This window comes from Oryctolagus cuniculus, chromosome 1 (assembly GCF_964237555.1).
Source record: "Oryctolagus cuniculus chromosome 1, mOryCun1.1, whole genome shotgun sequence".
In the NCBI taxonomy this organism is placed as follows: Eukaryota; Metazoa; Chordata; class Mammalia; order Lagomorpha; family Leporidae; genus Oryctolagus; species Oryctolagus cuniculus.
The window spans coordinates 40,696,029-40,721,151 of NC_091432.1; the positions used below are offsets into that span (position 1 = coordinate 40,696,029).

General features: G+C 37.4%; 1 long non-coding RNA gene across 1 annotated transcript in view; it reads left to right on the top strand.

Moving 5' to 3' along the window:
- The window catches only part of LOC127492387 (uncharacterized), a 47,152-nt gene that overhangs the window by 12,875 nt on the left and 9,154 nt on the right, over positions 1–25,123 (top strand). The window contains exon 2 of the long non-coding RNA XR_007921803.2: positions 5,577–5,647. This is a non-coding gene — a long non-coding RNA (uncharacterized lncRNA). The remainder of the gene's footprint in view (positions 1–5,576; positions 5,648–25,123) is intronic.

A 25,123-nucleotide genomic window follows, 5' to 3' on the forward strand; every position in this document is an offset into this window, starting at 1 on the left:
GGCTCTTCCAAGTGAGAATTGTATACGACAGAATGAATTGAGTGTACATGAAGTTGTCCTCAAAAGCAAAGTACTAGCTATGTCACTTAATTATACACAAGCAAACCTCTGCTGACTCCTTCATTAATTAGAACTCATTAGCTTGCATACTAAGCCCCTTCACAAACTAGCCAAACTTTCTTTATCCTAAGTGATATCCTACTATATACTTTCTTGAATTCTATATTCCAGCCTTTTGACACCTCTGATCTGTACGTTTCCTCACACTAACAAAGATGGGCCCACCTTTCAAATTATCAGTGTTCTATCTTGTTTGAATTGTCTTCCTTTTAGCCCAGTTGACATAAGTCATTCTTATCTTAACCTGTAGAACGTTTTAACTGTGATTCTTGTTAACCCTCTTTTGCTCTATTTTATATTAATGATATGCTAATATAAATACCTGAGATTCCATGGAAAAATCTCTGATCTACTCATTTAAAATGAAAAAAAAAAAACACTTTATCTGCAGTGTAAGAAAAAGAGGCTTTATTCGCTTCCTCAAATTATCAGCTGCAACATCACATTTGTAAGCATCAATAATTTATTGCAATTTTTAATTTGCCAACAGCATAGAAGCTTTGCTTCTGAAGTTATTAAATATGCTTATCATTATTTGCACTTTCTCAAGTCCAAGCATAATAAACCTCTAAGCTTAAATCCGATAAATCACTACAATTAAGATATTGCATTGTCTTTCGGTGCAAAAAACATTTTGCTTCACATAGAAAATCCTCTTCTATTATTTCCAGATACAAATCTCTCTACATTTAATATGATGCAATATCTTGTCCCTACAGCCCAGGTTATTTACTTTCAGGAAAGAGTACTACAAATTCACATCCTGCTTTCTTCACATTTCAGCAGCATTCTTGCAGGAACAGGTATCTCAGCCCATAAGTCACCCACTCATCTCTGAGAGTTCATTGATAGAAAGCTCTAAAGAAACCTGTCACATCTTGTAAAAGAGAATCTTCCTATGTTATATTCTAAAAAATTTACTTTTTGATACTTGAAAGACAAATGTTTAGGTAAAGTTCATTACATCTGAATAGAAGGATTTTCAGTGACATATTTGATCATTACACAAATGTTTATCTCATTGTTTTCATATTGAATGCCACAAAGCATTTTTTTAAGTTCATCTTTTTTTTTTTCATTTATTTATTTGACAGATAGAGTTATACAGTGAGGGAGAGAGACAGAGAGAAAGGTCTTGTTTCAGTTGGTTCACTCCCCAAATGACTGCTATGACTGGAGCTATGCCAATCCGAAGCCAGGAGCCAGGTGCTTCCTCCTGGTCTCCCATGCAGGTGTAGGGGCCCAAGCACTTGGACCATCCTCCACTGCCCTCCTGGGCCACAGCAGAGAGTTGGACTGGAAGAGGAGCAACCAGGAATAGAACCTGGCACCTATATGGGATGCCGGCGCCACAGGCAGAGGATTAACTAAGTGAGCCATGGCGCTGGCCCCAAATTCATCTTTTATTTTGAAAGTCAAACACAGTACCACTCTGGTTTTTCTTTTAGTGTGTTGATTCAATCTGAGTATAATTGTTATTTCTAACAGCACACAATAAAGATTTGAGAAAATGAAATTTAAAAAATAGTGATTTAAATATGGAATTAGTTTCAATAAACATGTGGTTGATATAAAATATGTTATAAGGGCCAGAGTGCTGTTTAGGACATCTGCCATTCTATGAGTCTGCTGTGTATCCCACTTCCCATGTTGGATCATTCTCTCCCTTTTTTATTCTCTCGGTTAGTATTTGTAGACACTAGTCTTGTTTATGTGATCCCTTTGGTTCTTAGTCCTATCATTCTGATCAACTGTGAACAGAAATTGATCACTGGGACTAGTGAGATGGCATTGGTACAAGCCACCTTGATGGGATTGAATTGGAATCCCCTGGTATGTTTCTAACTTTACCGTTTGGGGCAAGTCAGCTTGAGCATGTCCCAAATTGCGCATCTCTTCCCTCTCTTATTTCCACTCTCATATTTAACAGCGATCACTTTTCAGTTAAGTTTCAACACTTAAAAATAACTGTGTATTGATTACAGTATTCAACCAAAAAGTATTAAGTAGAACAAACAAACAAAAAAAAATACTAAGAGGGATAACGTATTAAGTTGTTCATCAACAGTCAGGGCAAGGGCTGATCAAGTCACGTTTCTCATAGTGTCCATTTCACTTTAACGGGTTTCCTTTTTGATGCTCAGTTAGTTGTGAGAGATCAGGGAGAACATATGATATTTGTCCCTTTGGGACTGGCTTATTTCACTCAGCATAATGTTTTCCAAATTCCTAACAGGGATCACAGTTCAGTTAAAATCATAATCAGCCCTTAAGGCATACGGATCCGGCTGAAAAGCCCATGAGAGTATTTCAGGCATGGAAAGCCAGGACACTCTGGCAAAAAAAACAAACAAACAAACAAACAAAAAAAAACAAAACACCTAAATGAAAGATCTCCGCGAGTGAGATCCCAGTGGAAAAAATAGGTCATCAAAGAAGGAGGTATGTGGGGAGCAACTCGGACTAGACTAAGTTACTGGACTTATTCTATGCATCTGCTTTCCCACAATATGGCGCTGGGAGAGGAGTAAACAACTTTTACACAGCTGCCTCCAGTTTGACCAATAACCTGCAGGAGCTGATCCTGCTCCTGATTGGAGGAGAGCAGCGTACTTGGCATGTGGGTAGCAGAGTTGGGATTGGTGGAAGAGGACTATAAAGGAGGAGAGAGACAACATGCACCAGGAACATCTAAGGGGAACATCCGGATAACATCTGAGCAGCCCCCGAGAGAGCCGGCCGGCGGTGTGCCGCTCCCCCGCGGAAGTGGGGAAAGTGGCAGGGGGAGCCGCCCTTCCACGGAGGTGGAAGGATCGGCAGCCAACCCGGGAAGAACCAGCAGCAAACCCGGAAAGGGCCGAGCAGACAAAAGAACAGCGCAGGGTCTAGTGTTCCTCCACAAAGAGGGGAAGCGACAGAGGTACCTTTCTCTGAAGGGAGGAGAGAACTTCAACTTTGACTACGACCTTGTCTAAATATGATCAGAGTTGGTGAACTCAAAGGCTTCCATAGCCTTGACAGCTCATGACAAGAGCCTAGGGTGATAACTGATGCCATAAACAAGAGTGTCAATTTGTTAAGTCAACAACAAGAGTCACTGTGCACTTACTCCTCATGTTGGATCACTGTCCTTAATGTGCTGTACATTGTGATTTAATGCTATAACTGGTACTCAAACAGTATTTTTCACTTTGTGTTTCTATGTGAGTGCAAACTGTTGAAATCTTTACTTAATATATGCTAAACTGATCTTCTGTATATAAAGGAATTGAAAATGAAAAAAAATATTTTATAAGGGCAAAAATGTGCATATCTAAAGTACATATACATCAGAGATATTTACCGTTGTGTAATACTTAATCCTTAATTTTGAAGTTAAATTATATAATTCTAGTGTAAATTTGAACATGTTTTCAATAAATGATATTCCACATGAGATAACTGAATTGGTTGCATAAATATTTTATCTCCAAATTCCCTATTCTTTTTCTGTTATTATAGCACACAAATTTCCTGGAAAATAGTAAATGCTCAAGTAATTTTTAAACTAAGCTTGGAATACTGTGTACTATACCATAGACACACACACACACACGCACGCACACACACACATAGATATAGGCTCACATTTACACTTATGCTATACTACAAAACAAAGTGTGACTTACTGCAATTTCCTTCACTAATCTTGCAGAACTGAGTTTCAAAATTTTCAAGTTGATAGTTATGCTGTACAAATGGATAGAAACATTCCTATTTTCTTTGCATGCTTAGCCCTGTGGTAAAAATATATGTACCAGACTTCTACAACTTGATAAAATCCATTGAGATTTTTCAAACTTGAAAAAAAAAAAATTCCAGGGCCATATAATAAAACTTACAACAATAAAATGATTAGTTAGAAAGAAAGACTACATGAATTACATGGATTATTTTGATTCATATCCAGTTATATTTCTATGTGTAAATTAATAGCATGTCATTTTTCTTAAAGTAAATGATGTACTGTTGGGAAACTTTGTTGGGAATGTAAACTAGTACATCCCTCATGGAAGACAGTATGGAGATTCCTCAGAGATCTGAAAATAGATCTACCATTTGACCCAGCCATCCAACTCCTGGGAATTTACCCAAAGGAATTTACATCAGCATACGCAAGAATTATTTTTACCCCCATGTGCATTGCAGCTCAATTCACAATAACTAAGATATGTAATCAACTCATATGTCCACCAGTTGATGACTGGATAAAGAAAGGTTACACAAACACAGTGGAATACCACTCAGCCATTAAAAAGTTAAAATTCTGTCTTTTGCAACAAAATGGAGGCAATTAGAGACCATTATGTTCAATGAAATAAGCCAGTCCCCAAAAGACAAATATTTTATGTGTTCTCTGATATGTGATAGTTAATATTAAATAGCAAAAAGGTATTAAAATGATATTAAAGCTGATATCTTACAATTTGATATGATTATTGTTTTTAGCTCTTGTCTATACTCCTGTGGAACAGTGATATCTCAACTATTTTCTTGTTGAATCTTATGGCTAGTGGTAAATTGAGCCTGCAATTGTAAAGTCAATTGAAAGTATGTTACTGAAAAATCAAGAAAAAATAAAGGAAGAAAGGGAGGATGGGAGTTTGAGAGAGGGAGAAGGAGAGAAGTATAGTTATCTTCTTAGAACTGGGTCTATGAAATACATTAAACCTGTTCTTTTTATATTAGTAAAATTTGTAAAAAAGAAAGTGATGGGCAAAATTCTCAGTGAATATATGAGTATGAAAATGCACTTTTAGAGAAAACTCATGGAACTTAGAAGAATATTTCTTCTTGACTTACCAAGGATAAGTGATAAAATTCTAATTCTAGGATTTTGGCATTACCAACAATTCAGTTCTATCCTTTCTTAAATGGTGAAATAGCAAGTCACATTGGTGTTAATGTAAATTAATCATAAATAAATAAATTTGATCTAAAAGAAAATCCCAAATCCCATAATCTCTATGGATTATTCTTTAGTAGAGAGAATAGTGAAAAATTACACAGACTGTTATCTATGACTAATCCAAGCAATCAGGAAGCTAAAAATTAATTTTAATTATCAAATAAAAATAAATATTACTTATGTAGCAAATACAGTGATGTCTTGAAATTTGTATTATGGAATGACTCAATAGACATTAGTACGCATGTATAACCATTTAGGGGGTGCAAGAACAGATATTGAGTAAAATGAAAAATAACGTTAACATAAATTTAAGCTGATTTTAGTATTTTTTCATTTTTCTAAATTTACTACTTATTTGAATGGCAGCGAGATAAAAAGAGACAGAGAGATATAGATTGCCCTCTCATTTGTTGGTTCATGCCCCAGATACCATAGTTACTGCAGATATGCTGTGGCCAGAGCCCCAAGCCAGAAATTCAACCCTGGTCTCCCATGTGGCTTTCAGGAACCTATTTACTGAATCCTCATTGCTGCCTCCCAGGATCTAAATTAGGAAGCAGGAGTCAGAAAACAGAGGTGAGTATCAAACCCAGCCACTCTGGTATGGGATATGTGTGTTTTAATGCTAGAGCAAATACTGATTCCTGCTTTTATTTTTTTTTTTTTCCTGAGCAACTGGAAGCTGTTGGAATATTTGAAACTATATATGTGAATCTCTTTACATTTCTCTTGGGTAATGCCATTCTAAGGAAAGATGAAAGTAGATGACATTTGTTTATCTACTTTTTGGATCTGGTAGATTTCATTCATACACCTGAAGATTGGTTGGTCTTCCTCTTTCCCTTAAGTGTTTGCACGAGTCTAGAGGCTGCACTATTTTGGAGGTTGGGAGTTAACATGACCAGTGACTTGAGTTTCTATGGTTAAATACTAATTATTAAGAACAGTTTCCTTTGGGTGCTATAATTTTGTTCTTAATAGAATGGAGTGAAGAGGAAATATCAAAATTTCCAGTCAGTTGAGAAGATGGAGTCTCAGAATAGTTAGTGGCACACAAAGCCCAGCGAGCAACTAGCTGATGTTAGAGAACCCAAAATAAAGGGAACCTCAGGACATTTGATGACTTGATTGTTAAAAGAATCTCAGTCTCCTCCTCCCACCCACTCACTCGGAGTGTCCACAATCTCCAAATCTAAGGAAGGACAGACAGGAAATTCCGATGGCTCAGCATTCAGGCTTCGCTTTTGTCTGCTGGGGTTTGAAATTTGTCTCTGTGACTCATCACCTGGTTCGCTACACAGTTAACCGTATTTTAAATACTTAGTGGGTTGATTCTTTTTTATTTTTCTTTTGTGGTAGAAACATGAGATATATCCTCCTAAAATCCTTTAGTGTATGATATTGCTAATTGTAAGCACACTGTATACCAGGTCTGTGAGAATTTTCTTGTCTGAACTCCATAATCTTTGAACAGTAACTCTCCATTGCCCCTCACTCCAGCTCCTGGAAAACTTCATTCTACTCTCCTGTGAGTCAAACTACAGTAGATACCTTCTGTAAGTTAAGCCACATTATATTTGCCATTCAGTGATTGGCTTACTTCTCTTAACAGTATGTCTTCAATATTTATCCATAGTGTAGCACTTAATAGAATTTGAAGATATACATTTGGGACAGTAATAGTTCATTAATTCTAGATTATTTGTGGAAACCAAACAAAGACAATACAAATCTTATACCACATTTATGGATCATTTTATGTGACTATTTAGTAATTTTAATAACAGGTTATGTATATTATGTAAAAAAATACACACAAAAAAAAAACCTACTCTGGCTGGTGCTGTTGTGTAGTAGGTTAAACCTCTGGTGCCAGCATGGCATATGGGTGCTGGTTCTGGTCCTGACTGCTCCTTTTCTGATCTAGATCTCTATTATGGGCTGGGAAATCAGTAGAAGATTGCCCAAGTCCTTGGGTCCCTGTACCCACAAAGGAGGCCTGGAAGAAGTGCCTGACTCCTGGCTTTGGATCTGCCCAGCCCAGTTTTGGCCTTTACAGATATTTGGCGAGTGAACCAGAAGAGGGAAGACCTCTCTCTGTCTCTCCCCGGTGTCTGTCTGTAACTGTGCTTTTCAAATAAATAAAGAAATCTTAGAAAAAAAAAAAAAAACTAGTAAACAATCCTCAATGTGGAGAGAGAAGACAGTATATTCAAAGATTCAGAGGGTACGTCCTCAGTTTTGAAAAAAGAACAAGATGAAATTACAGCTCTTCTCAACTTGAATGGACTTTAGACAGTTTTCTGCCTAACTCTGGGCCTCTGACCTCCTTTTTCTTGAACTGCTTACTTTAGAGAACTTGCAGCTATAAATTCTTTCCCTGGCCTTTTGAGGCATATGCACAACTTTTTAAAAAGACTTTTGCCAATTTTAGGATTCCAGGCTGTCTCCTAAGAGCGTGAGAGCCATCCCTTTGACGTGTGCAGCACCCGTATCTCCCAGTCTCTGTGGGAGGGTGGGAGCCTAACTTTGGTAGGAATCAGTTATCAAACCCAGATGGCTTAGTTATAAAGAAAAACATTTGCAAAGTCAGGAATAGCTCATTCTGCTCTACACATTCCACTGACAGATCCCCTAAACTCTCCAGTATTTTTCCACTACTTCTGTTTTCTAGCCTTTATTTCAGCCAAGTTGTGATCAGACCTCAATGCTCCAATTTAGTAGAATTGGGTAATATTTTCCTTGACTTGACAATTTAACTTTGATTGGTGAATATTTTACTTTAACAAGCAAAATATCTTAGTATATGAACTACATTATAAAAAGTAATGGTTCTGGTAATATTTTGAAAAGAAGGATAATTGTAAAAATAATTTAAGCAAAATCTCACAGGTCAAAGAGAAAGTAAAGTACATTATTTTAAAAGATTCATAATTTCACAGTGTGTCTTTGGGTTATAAAAAGTCTAACTGAAACATTTTGATCTTCTACTACTTTTCCAAATTTAACTTAATAATAGACTCAATAAAGGCATTAAGGCTCTCCATCTTCCTATTTCTATTGTTTTCTACTATTACAACCTTCATTTTTCTTCCTTTGTATATATCTTTTTTTCAAATTTATAGGAAGTAAATTAGAAATAAATTCTTCTCTGTAATCACTGAATTTCTTCAATTTTTAAAATTTGGATTTAAGTCAAAAAGCAAATCAGTGTACTATGATAGTAGTGTTAGTTTATGTAAATGTGAGTAAAGTGTGTTTAATTATTTACATAAATAACTGCAATGTAATTAAGACTCAGATTGTGAAAGATGTCGTTGACAGTGTTGTATTGGAAATGAATGAGTAGATATCAAATTCATTTGTGATAACCAGAACAGATGCTAAGTAAATTATCTAAACATGATCATTTTCTATGCAAAGGATGGGGAAAGGCATTTCAGGTAAATGAAACTCTTCGAGTCTATTTGTAAGTAAAGTGATCAATCATAGGACTTTAGTCAGGTTTGTTGTCTATGAGGTAAAATAGGGTACTTATGGGATATAATGCTATTGGGGCAAACGGAAAGTTCAAGGACAGACCTGCTCCATGTGTACTTAATTGGAAATCCTTAGTTTTTCCAAAGCAAGTATGTGACATGATTAAAGACCTCGTCAGCAAGATGTTGCAAAGATGTTTGCAGAACTGAGGCAAAACCAATCCAGTTTGTAGAAAGAAAAAAAGAGAAGGAGCACAGAGGACTTTTAGGGAAATGAAAGCATTGTGTATTATAATACAGTGGTGAATATCTGTCATGTCATTATATTTTTATCAAAACCCATAGAATATACAACTCTAAAAATGAATATTAATGTAAACCCTGAATGTTGGATAATGATGATGTATCAACATTGGTCATCAATAGTTGCAAAAACATCATTCTAGTGAGTAATGTTGATGGTGGGGAGGTTGTGAATGTGTGACAACCGGCTTCTGTTCCATTTTGCTGGGAACCTAAAACCATTCCAAAAATAAAGGCTGTTAAAACAATAAACTTTAATTATTATTTTTGGGAAGGGTGGGAAAGAAAAAGAAAGTGAGAGAAAGATAACAAGTCCCTCAGTTGGTTCACCACCCAAATGCCAAAAATATTCTGAGATAGGACCAAAACCAGGAGTCAGGAACAGAAGTCTCCCACGTGGGTAGTACAAACCCATATTTGAGCCACCGCCAATGCCCCTGGCAGCCTGATTTGGCTGAAAGCTGAAATCTGGACCTGGAACCAGTATTCAAACCCAGGCACTCTGATTTGGGAAGCTTAACCATTAGACTAAACATCCACTTCCCAAACTCACTTCTAAATTTACTGAACAAAACACAGTAAGAAAATAAACCAGATTAGAGTAACTTCTACCAAAGTGTCAATGGGAATGAGGTGAAATCTACAATAAGTGTTTATGGGAAAAGGGTAAAGACTGTATATTTTGGAGATATGAACAAAATTAAAAAACACAGAGGAAAGGGAAGATTAAGAAAAATGATCATGATTTTGGTTTTTAATAAAATGCCTATATAGAAATATAGTACTGATTATAAAATAAAATGTTAGTAAGAATCGAAAGCAAACATTTACAGTGGCTAAAAATCAAATAAATGTCCAATACCTTTTTTTTAATGGCCCCTAAACTACAGGTGCTTACAGAAAACACAACCAACAAGAACTCATGAGCACTGAACAACAATATCCCCAGGCAATTAGATGAAAAACCACAGTTGCCAAAAAAAGATCAATTAAAGAATGAAATTAAATAAAAGTAACTACAATCTGGTAAAAATTGAATATTTTTTGAATAAGAGAACTGAAAAAAAAAAAACAATCTCAAGTCTTCGCATTTTGTGTATTATCTAACAGTTTTAGAACAACATTAAAATAAATTTAAAAGTAAATCCATCTACATTTATATGAATTTTTTTTATTTCTTAGAGTTGCTTTCCAGTCTCTGCCATACCTTAATGCATCCAAATTTAGTATCTGAATCATTTCTATGCATTATCATTTTAAATATTATATATATATATACACATATACCCAGGTTTCTGAAAAATCACATAATTAATAAACCAATAACCAATAGTCTTAATATATCCTCAGTTTTTAATTAATGTCTTCTTTTACTTCTGACTTCTCACTCAAGATCTGACATTTAGAATCTATTTATCCTTAAGCTTTTAAAATATTTTCATGTCGTAGAGGGCGTTGATAGTGTTGATATGTAATCATCAGATTTATAAAATGTCTCTCATTCAGAATATCAGTTTTTCCCTCAAGATAAGACTGATGTTACGGGATTTGGAGAGGAAGAACAAAAAAATAAAGTACCATTGTCATACTGTAGCAGAGAGACCATCTATCCAGGAAACTAGAAAATGAGGATGTTCATTTTGAACACCTGGCTGGAAAGTTTCTGAAAGTTTTCTCCACTGTAAAGATTTCATTTCTCCCCCCTACCATCCTTTACTCTTTGAAAGAATGTAACTAGACATATCTTAAATTTATAGATTGGGTGGCAGAAGCTTGGCCTACCCTACCAGTTAAGCTATCCATTGAAGTATCTGTGTTCCACATTAGAATACTTGGGTTTAAATCCCAGTTCCACCATGAACTTCAGTTTCCCAGTAATGTGCACTCTGGGAAACACCAGGTGATAGCTCAAAAGGTTGCTTCTCTGTCACTCACACAGGAAACCGACACTGGGTTCCTAGCTACTGACTTCCACCTCATGTAGCCCAGAATTAGGAGAGTGAACCAGCAGGTGAAAGAGCTCTGTCTGCCCGCCTGCTTCTCTACCTCTCAAATTAATGAATAATTAAGGAAAAATTAATATGTGGTTTAACTCCACTTTCTTCAGTTTGGACTTTCAATATAAGCTATTTGCAATGTGTTTAGAAGAGGAATTTGTCTCCTCTCCACTGTATCTTAGAGTTTAATTTTATACATTGATCCATTATTATTTTAGTCATATTCCTGTCAAATTATTCCAGGCTTGGTCATCCAGGAGTCTTTCAGTGTTCACTGTGTCTCTGTAACATATCTGCATGGATTTTGTTTTGTTTTGTATTTTGAGTACTTCTTTATTTTCACACTTGAAGATGATCAAGCTTATCTTGTGTATTTCCTTTCCCAGTCCTAAAATCAGCAATTTTTAAATGGATCGCTGGTTCCTTTTTTCAGAAAATAGTACTAGAAACAAGGATTTGGGTACTCTAGGTTTGTTCATAGCTACTGGAGTATAGTTATAGCTAAATACTCTCAAAAAATAAAAAAGAAATATAAAGGTATAAATATTTAGCTTTTATCCATATGTATCTATGTTAAGGAAACATGACTATATGGTGATGCCTCTAATTTATCATCACATAGATCATTCTAGGATTATCCCTTTTATTATTGCAACTTCTCATTCCAATGGTAAACAATTGGAACTTCTATTTTCCCTTTATATAATCATTCTGCTCCATATACATGTAGAATGGTTTTAAGGTATTAATCTGTATACCCAGGGGAACTGCTTTTTGTTAAATAGAGTGCTATAAAGTACTTATGTACAGTAAGTATACTTTGTATATCTGGTCTTATAAATACCATTCACATATAAACTTATTTATCTGAACACCTATTTCCTAAACTCCCTTCACTGAGTTTTTGTTTGTTTGTTTGTTTTGTTTTGTTTTGTTTTAAGATTTATTTATTCGCCAGTGCCATGGCTCACTAGGCTAATCTTCTGCCTGCAGCGCCGGCACACCAGGTTCTAGTCCCAGTTGGGGTGCCGGATTCTGTCCCGGTTGCCCCTCTTCCAGGCCAGCTCTCTGCTGTGGCCCGGGAGTGCAGTGGAGGATGGCCCAAGTACTTGGGCCCTGCACCCCATGGGAGACCAGGAAAAGCACCTGGCTCCTGCCATTGGATCAGCACGGTTCGCCAGCTGCAGCGCGCCAGCCGCGGCGGCTATTGGAGGGTGAACCAACGGCAAAGGAAGACCTTTCTCTCTGTCTCTCTCTCTCACTGTACACTCTGCCTGTCAAATAAATAAATAAATAAATAAGATTTATTTATTTGAAAGGTGGAATTATAGAAAGGCAGAGGAAGAGAGAGAGAGGTCACTCCCTAAATGGCTGCAACAGCGGAGATGGGCCTTCGGGAACCTAGGAGCTAGGAGCTTCTTTCAGGTCTCCCACATTGGTGCAGCACTGGGGCCATCCTCTACTGCTTTTCCAGGCCACAGCAGAGAGCTGTATCTGAAGTGACGCAGCCAGGATTGAACCGGTGCCCATATGGGATGCTGGCACTGCATGTGGTGGCTTTACCCACCAAGCCACAGTGCTGGCCCAGAGGTTGCTTTAAACTTTTGAAAATATAATTAGGTAGTAGTAATACATTCTTCATCTCATACTGAGATAATACAATCTTTGAAATGAGTTTTAAAAGGCACATTCATTAAGGTTCACTGTTTGTGCTAAGCATTTTGATGTTTGGTGAATGTATAATGGTGTCTGCCTATCATTATAATATTATGCAGAACAGGTTTAGTGCACAGAAAATATTTCTTATGCTTCACCTACCTAACTCTTCCCTCCTCCTTCTTCCAAAACAACCATAGTTGTAGCTCTTGATCAGTTCTTTTTCTTTATTCTTCTGCCATTTTCAAGATACCAAATATATCTGTTATGTGAATTGAGCTGTCTACTTTCAGGAAAGAGTCTAAATTGGCTGACACTTATGTCCTTGTTCCAACACTGCGTTTTCAAAATGATCTGAAAATGAAAGTTTTGTTATTTTTAATATTGTTCTACTACAAGTAGAAAATCATTTTAAAATGCAGAGTTGATTGAAAGACCCTTCAATAGTTTATAATGAAAGTGAATATGGGAGGATGGCATTGTGACATAGCAGGTTAAGGCTCCACCTGTGATGCTGGCATCCCATATGGGCACCTATTCAAGACCTTGCTGCTCCACTTCCAATCCAGCTACCTGCTAATGCACTTGTGAAAGCAACAGTAGATGGCCCAAGTTCTTGGGCCCATGCACCCACTTGGGAGACCTAGAAGAAGCTCCAGCTCTTAATTTTGGCCTACCCCAGTCCTGATTGTTGCAACCATTAGGGGAGTGAACCAATATATGAAAGATCTCTCTCCCTTCCTCTCTCTCTATCCTTCTCTTCCTCTCTCTGTGTAACTCTGATTTCAAATAAATTAATAATTGATAATTAAATAAACAAATCTTAAAAGGGTGTTCTGGGTTAAGCCTCCGCCTGTGGCACTGGCATCCCATAATGGCATCAGTTCATATCTCGGCTGCTCCTCTTCCAATCCAGCTCTTTGCTAACGGTGTGGGAAAGCAGTGGAAGATGGATTGAGTGCTTAGGCCCCTGCACCCATATGGAAGATCCAGAGGAGATTCCTAGTTCCTGGTTTTGGATAAGCCCAGCCTTTTGGGGAGTGAACCAGTGGACGGAAGATCTTTCTGTTTCTCCTTCTCTCTGTAACTCTGACTCTCAAATAAATGAATTTATAATAATAAAAAAGAGTGAATATGGAGGTAGAAAAGATGGCCATTCCTAGGGATGACAAAGAAAAGTGGATTAGTGACTGAGACTAAAATATGAGTAACTCTGCTTCATACAGGAGAGAATTTCTTTTGACAAATACTTAAAGATATGCTTTCTGTGGATTATTTTTTAAAATATTATACAGTAAGCTATTCAGAGGTCTCTCAATCTTTATCACTTAAAAGAAAAGTACTGGGGTCTTTTTTAGAATCACTTTTGCAGAATCATATCTTTTCGTCTGATCTCTGAGATATAATGAAACATTGATCAATTTATTCTCATATTTAAAAGAAAAACATTCCATAAAATTTTCATACATATATAGGTGCTTGAAACCATGGATGAAAGCTATCCACAAGATATGAATAAGTGTAGTTAACATTCTAAAAATGTAGATATGTATTTTCTTCTCCATAGTTGCACATTTTAAGAGCATATTATTCCACGCAACATGCGGACTGATACTTTCATGCACAATATGTAATCCAGTGACAAAATATCACACTGATTATAATTTTAATTGCTGTTGTCATTGACACTAATAATAATCTACATAAGTTTCAGATTTTCTTGTGTTTTTTTAATCTATCTTATGAGGGTGATAGTTTTCCTAAATAAGTTATAACAAGGATAAATATCCACAATCGATATTTTCTGCCCAACTATTGTCAAGTGTTAGGACACTGATTTCCATTATCATTATGGTTTGAATTGATGTGTGTATTGTTAATTAGACTTTAGGATTCTACACTGAGCATACTTGATCAGTACAACTATCCCTAATGACCCTGACCTTGTTGCTTGGCATTGGAGTCAGAGTGAGAGAGAGAATTAACAACCACAGACACCCTAGTATCTTTCAATATGGCCTTCTTGTTGAATAAAACAATAATGAGAAATACAATGTAGACTGGCATGCTATCAGCACAGGCAATGGTGAACTGTGAATTGAGGAAATTATATGGAATGATAACATAAACTACAAGTATGGTTAATATTCTCTGGGAGAAAATTTTACCTTGAATTATTTGTGCAGTGTTCTATTTCTCATTTCACTTCATAAGAACAACATTGAACTTAATATTTCTAACAAGATATGAATAAAATTGTATCTTAGATAAATATTAATGGCCAGAGTCTTATTAACAAGTTCTACATGATAATATAAAACTAATTTCAAAAAATGGCAAGGGACCAAAAAGATAAGAATAAGAGGCAGAGGCTTGAATGTAAATTACAACCAGTTAGAAGTTTTTCAACTGTGGATATAGCAACAAGAGTATTTTAATATTTGTGTCTAAAACGCATATTTTTCTTTAAAAACATTTCAATTTCACTTGTATCTTGTAGAAGATAAAAGACACACTGGAGGGGCCTAGCACTGTGTCACAGTAGGTTAGGCCTCTGTCTACAGCATCTGCATCCCATATGGGTGCTGGTTCTAGTTCTGGCCTTCCTCTTCTGATCCAGCTCTCTCAAAGTCTACCAAAAAATAAATAATTTCTTAGATTTTTGTAATGCCTCGCAGCAGTTCTTTGTAAGTGTGCATTTGCAATTTCCCCCAAAATTATCCTGGTCATGTCTTTGGAAGACAAGTATTTTTAAATTTTAAATTTTTTATTTAATACATATAAATTTCAAAAGTACAAGTTTGGATTATAGCGGCTTTTTCCCCCATAACCACCCTCCCACCCGCAACCATCCCATTTACCACTCCCTCTCCCAGCCCATTCTTCATTAAGATTCATTTTCCATTATTTTTATCTACTTAGTATATACTAAGTCAAGATTTCAACAGCTTGCACCCACACAGATACACAAAGCATAAAGTACTGTTTAAGTAGTAATTTTACCATTAATTCACATAGTGCAACACATTAAGGACAAGTATTTAAATGTAAATATTGATAACAATGGTGTGGAGAGAAGATTCCTAGGGAAGTGGTAAATTCTAAGAGCAGTGAGATGTTTATTAATAGTAAACAGCTGGTCAAAAACACTAAATAATGGTGAATGATATTGGCTAATGAGTGAAAGATCATTTTATCTGGAGGCAGGAAAACCATGACACAAAGAGGCTCATTTTTAGAGTATCATTTGATTTTCAGGTTAAGGATATCAGCTGCTGATGACTTTAGCTATAAGCTAGAAATAACTAGGGACTTTTAAAATTTATTTCCCAGAATTCCCTCCAGGGCAACAAAATCAGCATTTTTGGATATGGGAGTTTGTCATAAGAAATATACCATTCAATAGTGATCACAATACATGACATAGCTTGAGAATCAATGGTCTCTGATGACTCCAGGTGCATTTATTGAACATTTTGGAAAACTCTGTAACAGAATTTTGGCAAAGAAGAGAGACTACAAAATCTCCTCACTTTAAACCTACAGACAACAAGCAAAATGTAATTTGTGTGCAGATATCTTTAAGTGCTGGATAGGGTCTAGTGCCCTAGCATGCCTTCAGCATTTCCTACAAATATGAAAAGTTGATCAATGACTGTTGACCATTTGAACAAGTTCAATAGTCTTAGTCTTGAAGAGGTATATTCTAAATACATTTAATTCAGTAATTTATATAAGAAGGGAGAGAACAGTGAATGGTATGATAAGATATAGAATTCCTGATGTTAATAAAACAGTGCCATTATTTTTGTTGTCTGCATATCTTCTTTGAATTGTTTTTCTTTCCTTTCATTTCTGCATGCTTAAAACATCTGATATTATAATCCCTAAAGGGAATTCACTTGAGGATTCTAGCATGCTATTTTTTTAAAGATTTATTTTATTTATTTGAAAGACAGAGTTATAGAACGAGGTAGAGCCAGAGAGAGAGAGAGAAAGTCTTCCATCTGCTGGTTCACTCCCCAAATGACTGAAATGGCCAGAGCTGAGGGGCCCAATGACTTGGTCCATCTTCCACTGCTTTCCCAGGCCATAGCAGAGAGCTGTATTGGAAGTGGAGGAGCCAGGACTCTAGCCGGGGCCCATATGGGATGTTGGCACTGCGGGCCGCAGCTTTAACCCGCTGCACCACAGCACCGGCCCCTAGTATGCTATTTTTTTTTAAAGCCTTATTTTTTTATTTGAAAGTCAGAGTTACACAGAGAGAGGAGAGGCAGAGAGATAGTCTTCTATCTGCTGGTTCACTCCCCAGTTGGCCACAGTGGCCAGAGCTGTGCCGATCCGAAGCCTGGAACTAGGAGCTTCTTTCGGGTCTCCCACATGGTTGCAGGGTCCCAAGGACTTGGGCCATATTCCACTGCTTTCCGAGACCATAGCAGAGAGCTGGATCAGAAGTGGAACAACCAGGACTCCAACCAGTGCCATATGGGATGCTGGCACTGCAGGCAGCGGCTTTTCCTGCTATGCCATAGCACCAGCCCCGATCTAGTATACTTTTTTAAAAAAACAAGTTATATTGGCTGGCACGGTAGCTCACTTGGCTAATCCTTTGCCTGCGGTGCAGGCACCCCAGGGTTCTAGTCCCAGGTGGGGCGCCGGATTCTGTCCTGGTTGCTCCTCTTCCAGTCCAACTCTCTGCTGTGGCCGGTGAGTACAGTGGAGGGTGGCCCAAGTGCTTCAGCCCTGCACCCATATGGGAGACCAGGAGGAAGCACCTGGCTCCTGCCTTCGGATCCTTGCAGTGTGCTGGCCATAGCAGCCATTTGGAGGGTGAACCAATGGAAGGAAGACCTTTCTCTCTGTCTTTCTCTCTCTCACTAACTCTGCCTGTCAAAAAAAAAAAAAAAAAAAAACCGCCAAGTTATATCTAACTTATTAGATATATTCTCATACGAACAATAAAATTATGTCAGAGCTAAATTCTTTGTTAGAAAGCACCCTACCAAAGAACCTTCATAAGTCTTTTCATGACATTGCTCAATCTCCCAAATATCACAACACTAACTTTGTAAACTTATTACTTGCTTTCACAGTGCCAGTCACTTTGTACATTCAATCTGATAGATGTAAGTTTTATTACATGCAGACTGATCATAGTAACTGAAAACTTTGTGGCATTTTAACTCATTTAGTCTTTAGCAGTAGTTGTGAAAGTAGCATCCTGTATTCTGGTACTAGAGGGGAAAAGACAAGAGCTCATTTTCAAATAATTATAATTAATTCAGGAAATAAATAAATGGAGAAAAGACAAATCTCCTGTATAAGTGAATTTAAAATAAATCCTTTAGATGAAAAACATGGAACCTAAGTTCCTTCATGACAGGAGGCTGTGCATAATAGCTTCTTCCAGGAGTACAATACTGAAAAAGGAATAAATAAAATTACTTTGCTGTAAGGGAATCAGATAATCATTATTACTTTAACCACATATATAAAGGCCAACACAAAGAGTCAGATTCACAGCGTGTCTCCTTGATACAATGTGATGAAAATTGCTCTTTACCTCTATGACAATTCTCCTCCAAATCCAAACCCCAATAAAATAATAAATGCATGATGTGTACTCTTCAAATTAGCAACATCACCAAAATTAAGGAAAGTTTGTGAAATATCATATCCAAGAGAAACTAAGGAAACATGATGACTAAATGCAACATGATATCCTGGATTAGAAAAAAAAGGATATTAGGTAATTTGTTTAACTACTTGTTCATGTAGTTATTTTTTTAAATTTTTTAATGTACTGTGGGGAGCAGCCCGGACTGGACTGAGTTACTGGAATTAAGACTTATTCTATGCATCTGCTCTCCCACAATATGGCGCTGGGAGAGAAGTAAACAGCTTCCGCACAGCTGCCTCCAGTTCAACCAATAAACTGTAGGACTTGCTCCTGATTGGAGGAGAGCAGCGTACTCGGCGTGTGGGCAGCCGAGTTGGGATTGGCGGAGGAGGACTATAAAGGAGGAGAGAGACGGCATGCACCAGGAACATCTATGGGGAACATCTAAGGGGAACATCTAGCTGAAGGAACACCTGCGCAGCCCCCGAGACGAGCCGGCCGGCGGTGTGCCGCTCCCCTGCGGAAGTGGGGAATGTGGCCAGGGGGAACTGCCCTTAGTAGCCAGCCCGGGAAGAACCAGCAGCAAACCCGGGGAGGGCCGAGCAGACGAAAGAACAGCGCAGGGTCCTGTGTCGTTCCTCCACGAAGAGGGGGAGCGACAATGTACCATACTGATATATCATGCTAACATTAAGTAAAATTAGGTGTAAACTATATGGAAGAATCTTTGTGATATATTTGTAATTTTTCTGTAACTGTAAACTTGTTTGCAAAAATGAAATATATTAAAATGACATCAACAATTAACGTCTAAGAATAGTTGAAATGTTTATTTTCTTAAATTAAATAAATTTCTCAACTTTTTAAATAGATTTTATTTATTTATTTGAGAGGCAGAGTTACAGAGACAGACATACATAGAGAGAGAGAGGGAGAGACGGAAAGAAAAGTCACCCACTTGCTGGTTCACTCCCCAGATAGTCTCAATGACTAGAGCTGGGCCAACATCCAAAGCCAGGAGCCAGAAGCCTCCTCCAGGTCTCTCACATGGGCCCAGGTACCCAAGTAAGTACCTGAGGTATCTTCCTCTGCTTTCCCAGATTATTAACAGAGAGCTGGATGGGAAGATGGGCAGCCTGAACTTGAACTGGTGCCCATGTGGGATACCTGTGCTGCAGGTAAAGGCTTAGCCGACTATGCCACGGAATGGCCCCATTTCTTTTTAAAGATGAGGTAAGGAATGTTTCCATTATTATTATTTATATGGACTGGATAAAAAGATTCTCTGTTCTTTCATAGGCTTCTCTGATGAAAAAGCCACAGAACTATTCTTTTTTTTTTTTTTTTTTTTTTTTTTTTTTTTTTTTTTTTTTTTGACAGGCAGAGTGGACAGTGAGAGAGAGAGACAGAGAGAAAGGTCTTCCTTTGCTGTTGGTTCACTCTCCAATGGCCACTGCGGCCGGCGCACTCCAGCCCGCGCACCGCGTTGATCCGAAGGCAGGAGCCAGGTGCTTTTCCTGGTCTCCCATGGGGTGCAGGGCCCAAGCACTTGGGCCATCCTCCACTGCACTCCCTGGCCACAGCAGAGAGCTGGCCTGGAAGAGGGGCACCTGGGACAGAATCCGGCGCCCCGACCGGGACTAGAACCCGGTGTGCCAGCGCCACAAGCCGGAGGATTAGCCTAGTGAGCCGTGGCTCCTGCCACAGAGCTATTCATTATGTAGAACTTAATGTACCAATGCAAATCACAATGGTACTGTGCCTGTCTTATAGTGAAGTCACAGGTTGATCATATTCAGTGAGCTCTAGGGGGACTAATAGCTGATGTGCAATAAACTATTCCTTTCACCTTTGCCTAATTATTGGAATTTAGAGTTTAAGCAAGTGCAGTCTTTTGTCACTCCTCTCTTATTTCCCCAGTGATTATTAATAGACTGCTTTACATAGGCAGGTCTGCCTCATCTTTCTCTGATCAGATTATATCCCCTGAAACTGTATTTAGGATGTTGAAATGTTGATTCTATTCTTCCTGTGGATCATCAGAAAACTATTTCTACTTTAAACTCTACCAGAATCTAGCTTATACTGAATTTTAATCAGAAATATATTCAGTGAAGTTAATACCAGGAGATACATTAATTAATAAACTGCCAAAATGAAACATTATTGTCAAATGTTTCAACTATAAATTTTGTCTGGGCAGTTTGGTAAATTGGGCACTAAACAGAGGTGTCAAAAAGTCCTGAATCCTTCTCTGCTCTGTTTGCTCAATCATTTATCCATTTATTCACTAAATAACCTATTCATAATTCCTACTACTCACTGACTTATCTGTTTATATTTTATCTCCTTCACTCAGTTACTCACATATCAGATGTTCTCCATGCACACATCAGTCTATGAACTTACGAGCCTTGATTTGTGCATTTATCTGTCTATCCATTCTACCATTGTTTCACTCATGAGATGGTACATTTTTCCATTTACTCAAATAACTTTTATCAGAGCTAATTGTAGTAGTTTAGTTATCAGATTAGTCACATTAGGTACAAGAGAGAATCATTTATATACACCAGAGAGGAGAGATATTTTTATATCTTTTATTTAGAAAATTAAGATTTTTTTTAAAAAAGATTTATTTGCTTTTCTGAAAGGCAGAGTTACACACATACACACACACATGCACACACACACACAGATTTTCCATCTGCTTGTTCACTCCCCAGATGGCTGAGATAGCCAGAGCTGGGCCAGGCCAAAGCCAGGAGCTAGGAGCTTCTTCTGGGTCTCCCACATGGGTGCAGGGGTGCAAGGAGTTGGGCCATTCTCTGATGTTCTCCCAGACATATTTAGCAGGGAGCAAGACTGGAAGTGGAGAATCTAGGACTTGAATTGGTGCCCATACAGGATGCCAGCACTGCACATCATGGCTTTAAACCTCTGTGCCATGGTGCTGGTGCCGAAAATTAAGAATTTTTATATTCATGTCCCGGCTGTTCCACTTTCAATCCAGCTCTCTGCTATGGCCTGTGAAAGCAGCAAGAAGATGACCCAAGTTCTTGTGCCCGTGCACCTGTGTGGGAGACCCGTAAGAACCTCCTGGCTCCTGGCTTCGGATTGGTATGGCTCTGGCTGTTGTGGCCAAGTGGGGTGTGAACTAGCAGATGGAAGATTCTCTCTCTCTCTCTCTGCCTCTCCTTCTCTCTGTGTGTAATTCTAACTTCCAAATAAGTAAATAAATCGTTAAAAAAGATTTTTTATGAAATATTCTGATCAAGTTAATCTGTTTACATTTTAGTTATCTAAATAATTACTTCTCAAAGAATGAATCCTAGTTCTGAGTACATAGTGATACTACTGCAAACTTTGTGAAAAATGTAGATATTCACCTTTACACCAAATATCTCCAATCAAAATGTTAACATTGTTGCAGTTTAGTTATGGTATTACTATTTTAAGTACTCACATATAGTTTTTGATGCACAGGTAGCACTGAGTAAAACTGGCTCAGAGCAAGCATATCTAATAATTTGTATCTAATAATGTATTTCCGCAGGAGAGCTTGGAAAATAGTTTCCATATTATAAATATATTGCAATGTCCTTATAATCTAAAGTGAGAGAGAAATTCAATATCAATCTGATAGAAACATAGAATAAATAAATTATTTTAGAAAATTCATTAATATCAGTGAAGAAAAGAGTAATGTGTTTGGAACTGACATATTCACCAAAGGATGATTTCATTATAGACCTTTCTCCTCTTGGTTTCATGAGAAAAGTTTTCCTTCATTTTACAAAAGAGATTGCTATTGAAGGAACATTCCTCAACTTAGTTTTCATTTCTCACACAAGGTAAAGGTATATTTGTGAGTGCTGTGCTGCCACGCATCTAAAATGCACCAGTCAGTTTTGAAATATATAGTAGGGTTAAGGTAATAAGGACACTGTTTTTGTAATTTTTTTTTTGCCTTTTTTATGTTGTTGTTGTTTTGCTTCTTTCTCATGACCTCCCTTTATTCCCTCTTTCAGATCTTTCTTCAGGAGGGAGTTACTGCTGTTTCACTCTTAACTTCTCTATTCATCAGGGCCCAGAGTGTCTTTGTCAGTTCTGGAGCTCTTACCTCTAACCTGCTTTGAGGATGTTCTATAGTCAGGTATTTATACTTAAACAGGTAGTAGCTCATACATTTAATTTTCTCATGCAATTGTGGATTTCAGGACTGAAGAAGTATTAGAATATCCAAATTTGGCTGTAGCTCACAATGTAATTTTCAAATTCATCAATAAAAATGATAATAGATTTCCACTTTCCTAGCACCAGTGTTTTCTTTTTTTCAACTTGTTCGACACATAAAAATGGAACAAGTAAGATTTAATAGTATCTTTCCTCTGAGGAAATCACAGCATCTCTGTTAATAGCACATATTTTATGTGTAATAAATGATTATAACATTTAAAAAAAGGGGGTTCTAGATTTATCAGTAAAGTTACCACTTTCATTTTTTCATTCATATCCTTATTTGGTATTATTTATATTTTAGAACAGTTTTACATTACAAAACACTAAAAAAAGTACTAGAAGATGCGAACAAATGGGAAAATCTTCCATGTTCATGGATTGGAAGAATTAATATCATCAAAATATGCTTAATACCCAATGCAACTTATAGATTCAGTGCAATTATAATCAAAATGACAAAGACATTCTTCTCAAATCTAGAAAAAAAGATGCTAAAATTCACATAGAGACACAAGAGACCTCAAATATTTTTTTAAAAAAAGTTCAATTGCATCAGTATTTACCAAATAAACCATATGCACATGTTATCCTTGACATCTTCTGCCTTATCCAGCCCATCCACAAACCTTTACAGACATTTGTTACCTCTTAAATATCTCTGCTTACTTTTTCCTTTACTTTTTTAATTTATTTTCTCCAAATCAACTTCAAATGCTAACTCAGTCCATGCACATATCTTATCAGCAGAGATTCAGAATCCTTTACTCCTTTCATTTTTTTAAGATCTATTCATTGACCTGAAAGGCAGAGCCTAGAGAGGTTGAGGCACAGAGAGAGAGAGAGAGAGAGAGAGAGAGAGAGAAGGGTCTTCCAACTGCTGACTCACTCCCTAAATGGCTGCAATGGAGAGAGAGAGAGAGAGAGAGAGAGAGAGAGAGAGAGAGAAGGGTCTTCCAACTGCTGACTCACTCCCTAAATGGCTGCAATGGTCATAGCTCAGTTGATCTGAAGCCATGCAAGAGCTTCCTCTCAGTCTCCCATGCAGGTACAGGGAACCACGGATGTGGGTCATCCTCCACTGCTTTCCTAGGCCACAGCAGAGGGCTGGATAGGAAGGGGAGCAGCCAGGACTTGAAGCAACACCCATACTGGATGCTGGCACTGCAGGTTGCGGTTTCACCCACTGTGCCTGCCCTTTTCACCTTTTAACTGGTCCTCTTTCACCAGCTTTTACTTCTGCTCTGAGAAAAAATAAATGCCTATATTCATATTATATTGTTTGAAATATAACATTGATGCTAATTCTGAAATTTAATTTACCCTAGTGTAAATAAGAAAGTCCTCATTAGAAAACCACAGTCCTGGGTACTGGGTTCTAGTCCTGGTTGCTCCTCTTCCAGTCCAGCTCTCTGCTGTGGCCCGGGAGGGCAGTGGAGGATGACCCAGGTGCTTGGTTCCTGCACCCGCATGGGAGACCAGGAAGAAGAACCTGGCACTCAGCGCCGGCCATGGCGGCCATTTGGGGAGTGAACCAATGGAAGGAAGACCTTTTTCTCTGTCTCTCTCTGTCTATAACTCTACCTATCAAATAAAACAGAAAAAGAAAAAGAAAACCACAGTCCTACAGTTTCTTTACCCCTTCCTACTGTTCAGCTTGATTTCTCACCTTGCTTTCTTCCTCCTGGGTGCTTGAAATGAAACAATCTTTCAGCACCCGGGCTCCATTAGTTTAAGCTTGGGTTTTCTATATATTGTTCCCACTTTTGTAAGTAAAACGCAATTGTGCTTTAAATTAAAAAAAAAAAAAAAAACCTCTGTTGCTTATAGCAGTTTTATGTTTACTGAATTGATCAGAATTTACAGAGCTCCAATATAACCATTTCCCTTCATAAGTCCATGACTTCTCTGTCAAGATCCTAAACCACTATGGTATATTTATCACAATGAATGAGCCTGCTTTGACATGTCTTTGTTTTGCAAAGTCCACATCTTACCTTAGCTCACTGCTGATGTTGTGAATTCTATGGGTTTGTACAAATGTATCATGTAAGTGTATCTGTCATCATAATATACAAAACAATTTCACTGTCTTAAAATTCTTTGTCCTCCTATTCATTGCTCTTTTCTTTATGAACCCCTGCAACTATTAGTTGTTTACTGTTTTATAGTTCTGCGTTTTCCAGAATGTCATATAGTTAGGATCATCCAGTATGCCTTTACAAATTTGCTTTTTTCACTAACCAATATGAATCTAAGCTTCCTATATTTTCATGGTTTCATAGCTCATTTATTTTTATCTCTGAATAATTTTCTATTATCAGGTTATGTATCCATTATCCTACTGAGGGATATTCAGCTTGCTTCCAAGTGTTGACAAACAAAGCTGCAACACATCAACATACTGTGATTTGCATTTGTGTGTGTGTTTGTGCATTCTTAAGTTTCCAATTCCTTTGAGTAAATAACAAGGTGTACAGAGGCTGTGTGCTATGGTATCAATAAGTTTAGTTTTGTAATCGGCCAAAAAATTGTCTACCAAATTAACTGTGTCATTTTTCATTCCCATCAGAATGAAAGAGGATTCCTGTTAATCTAAATGGTTGCCAACATTTGGTGTTTTCATTGTTCCAGATTAAGGTTTTATGACAGATGTATAGTGGCATTTCATTGCTTTAATTGCAATTCTTTACTGACAAAAATAGATCTCTTTCTGAAGTCTCTGTCTTATTCTGTTGATACATTTACTCTTTTACCA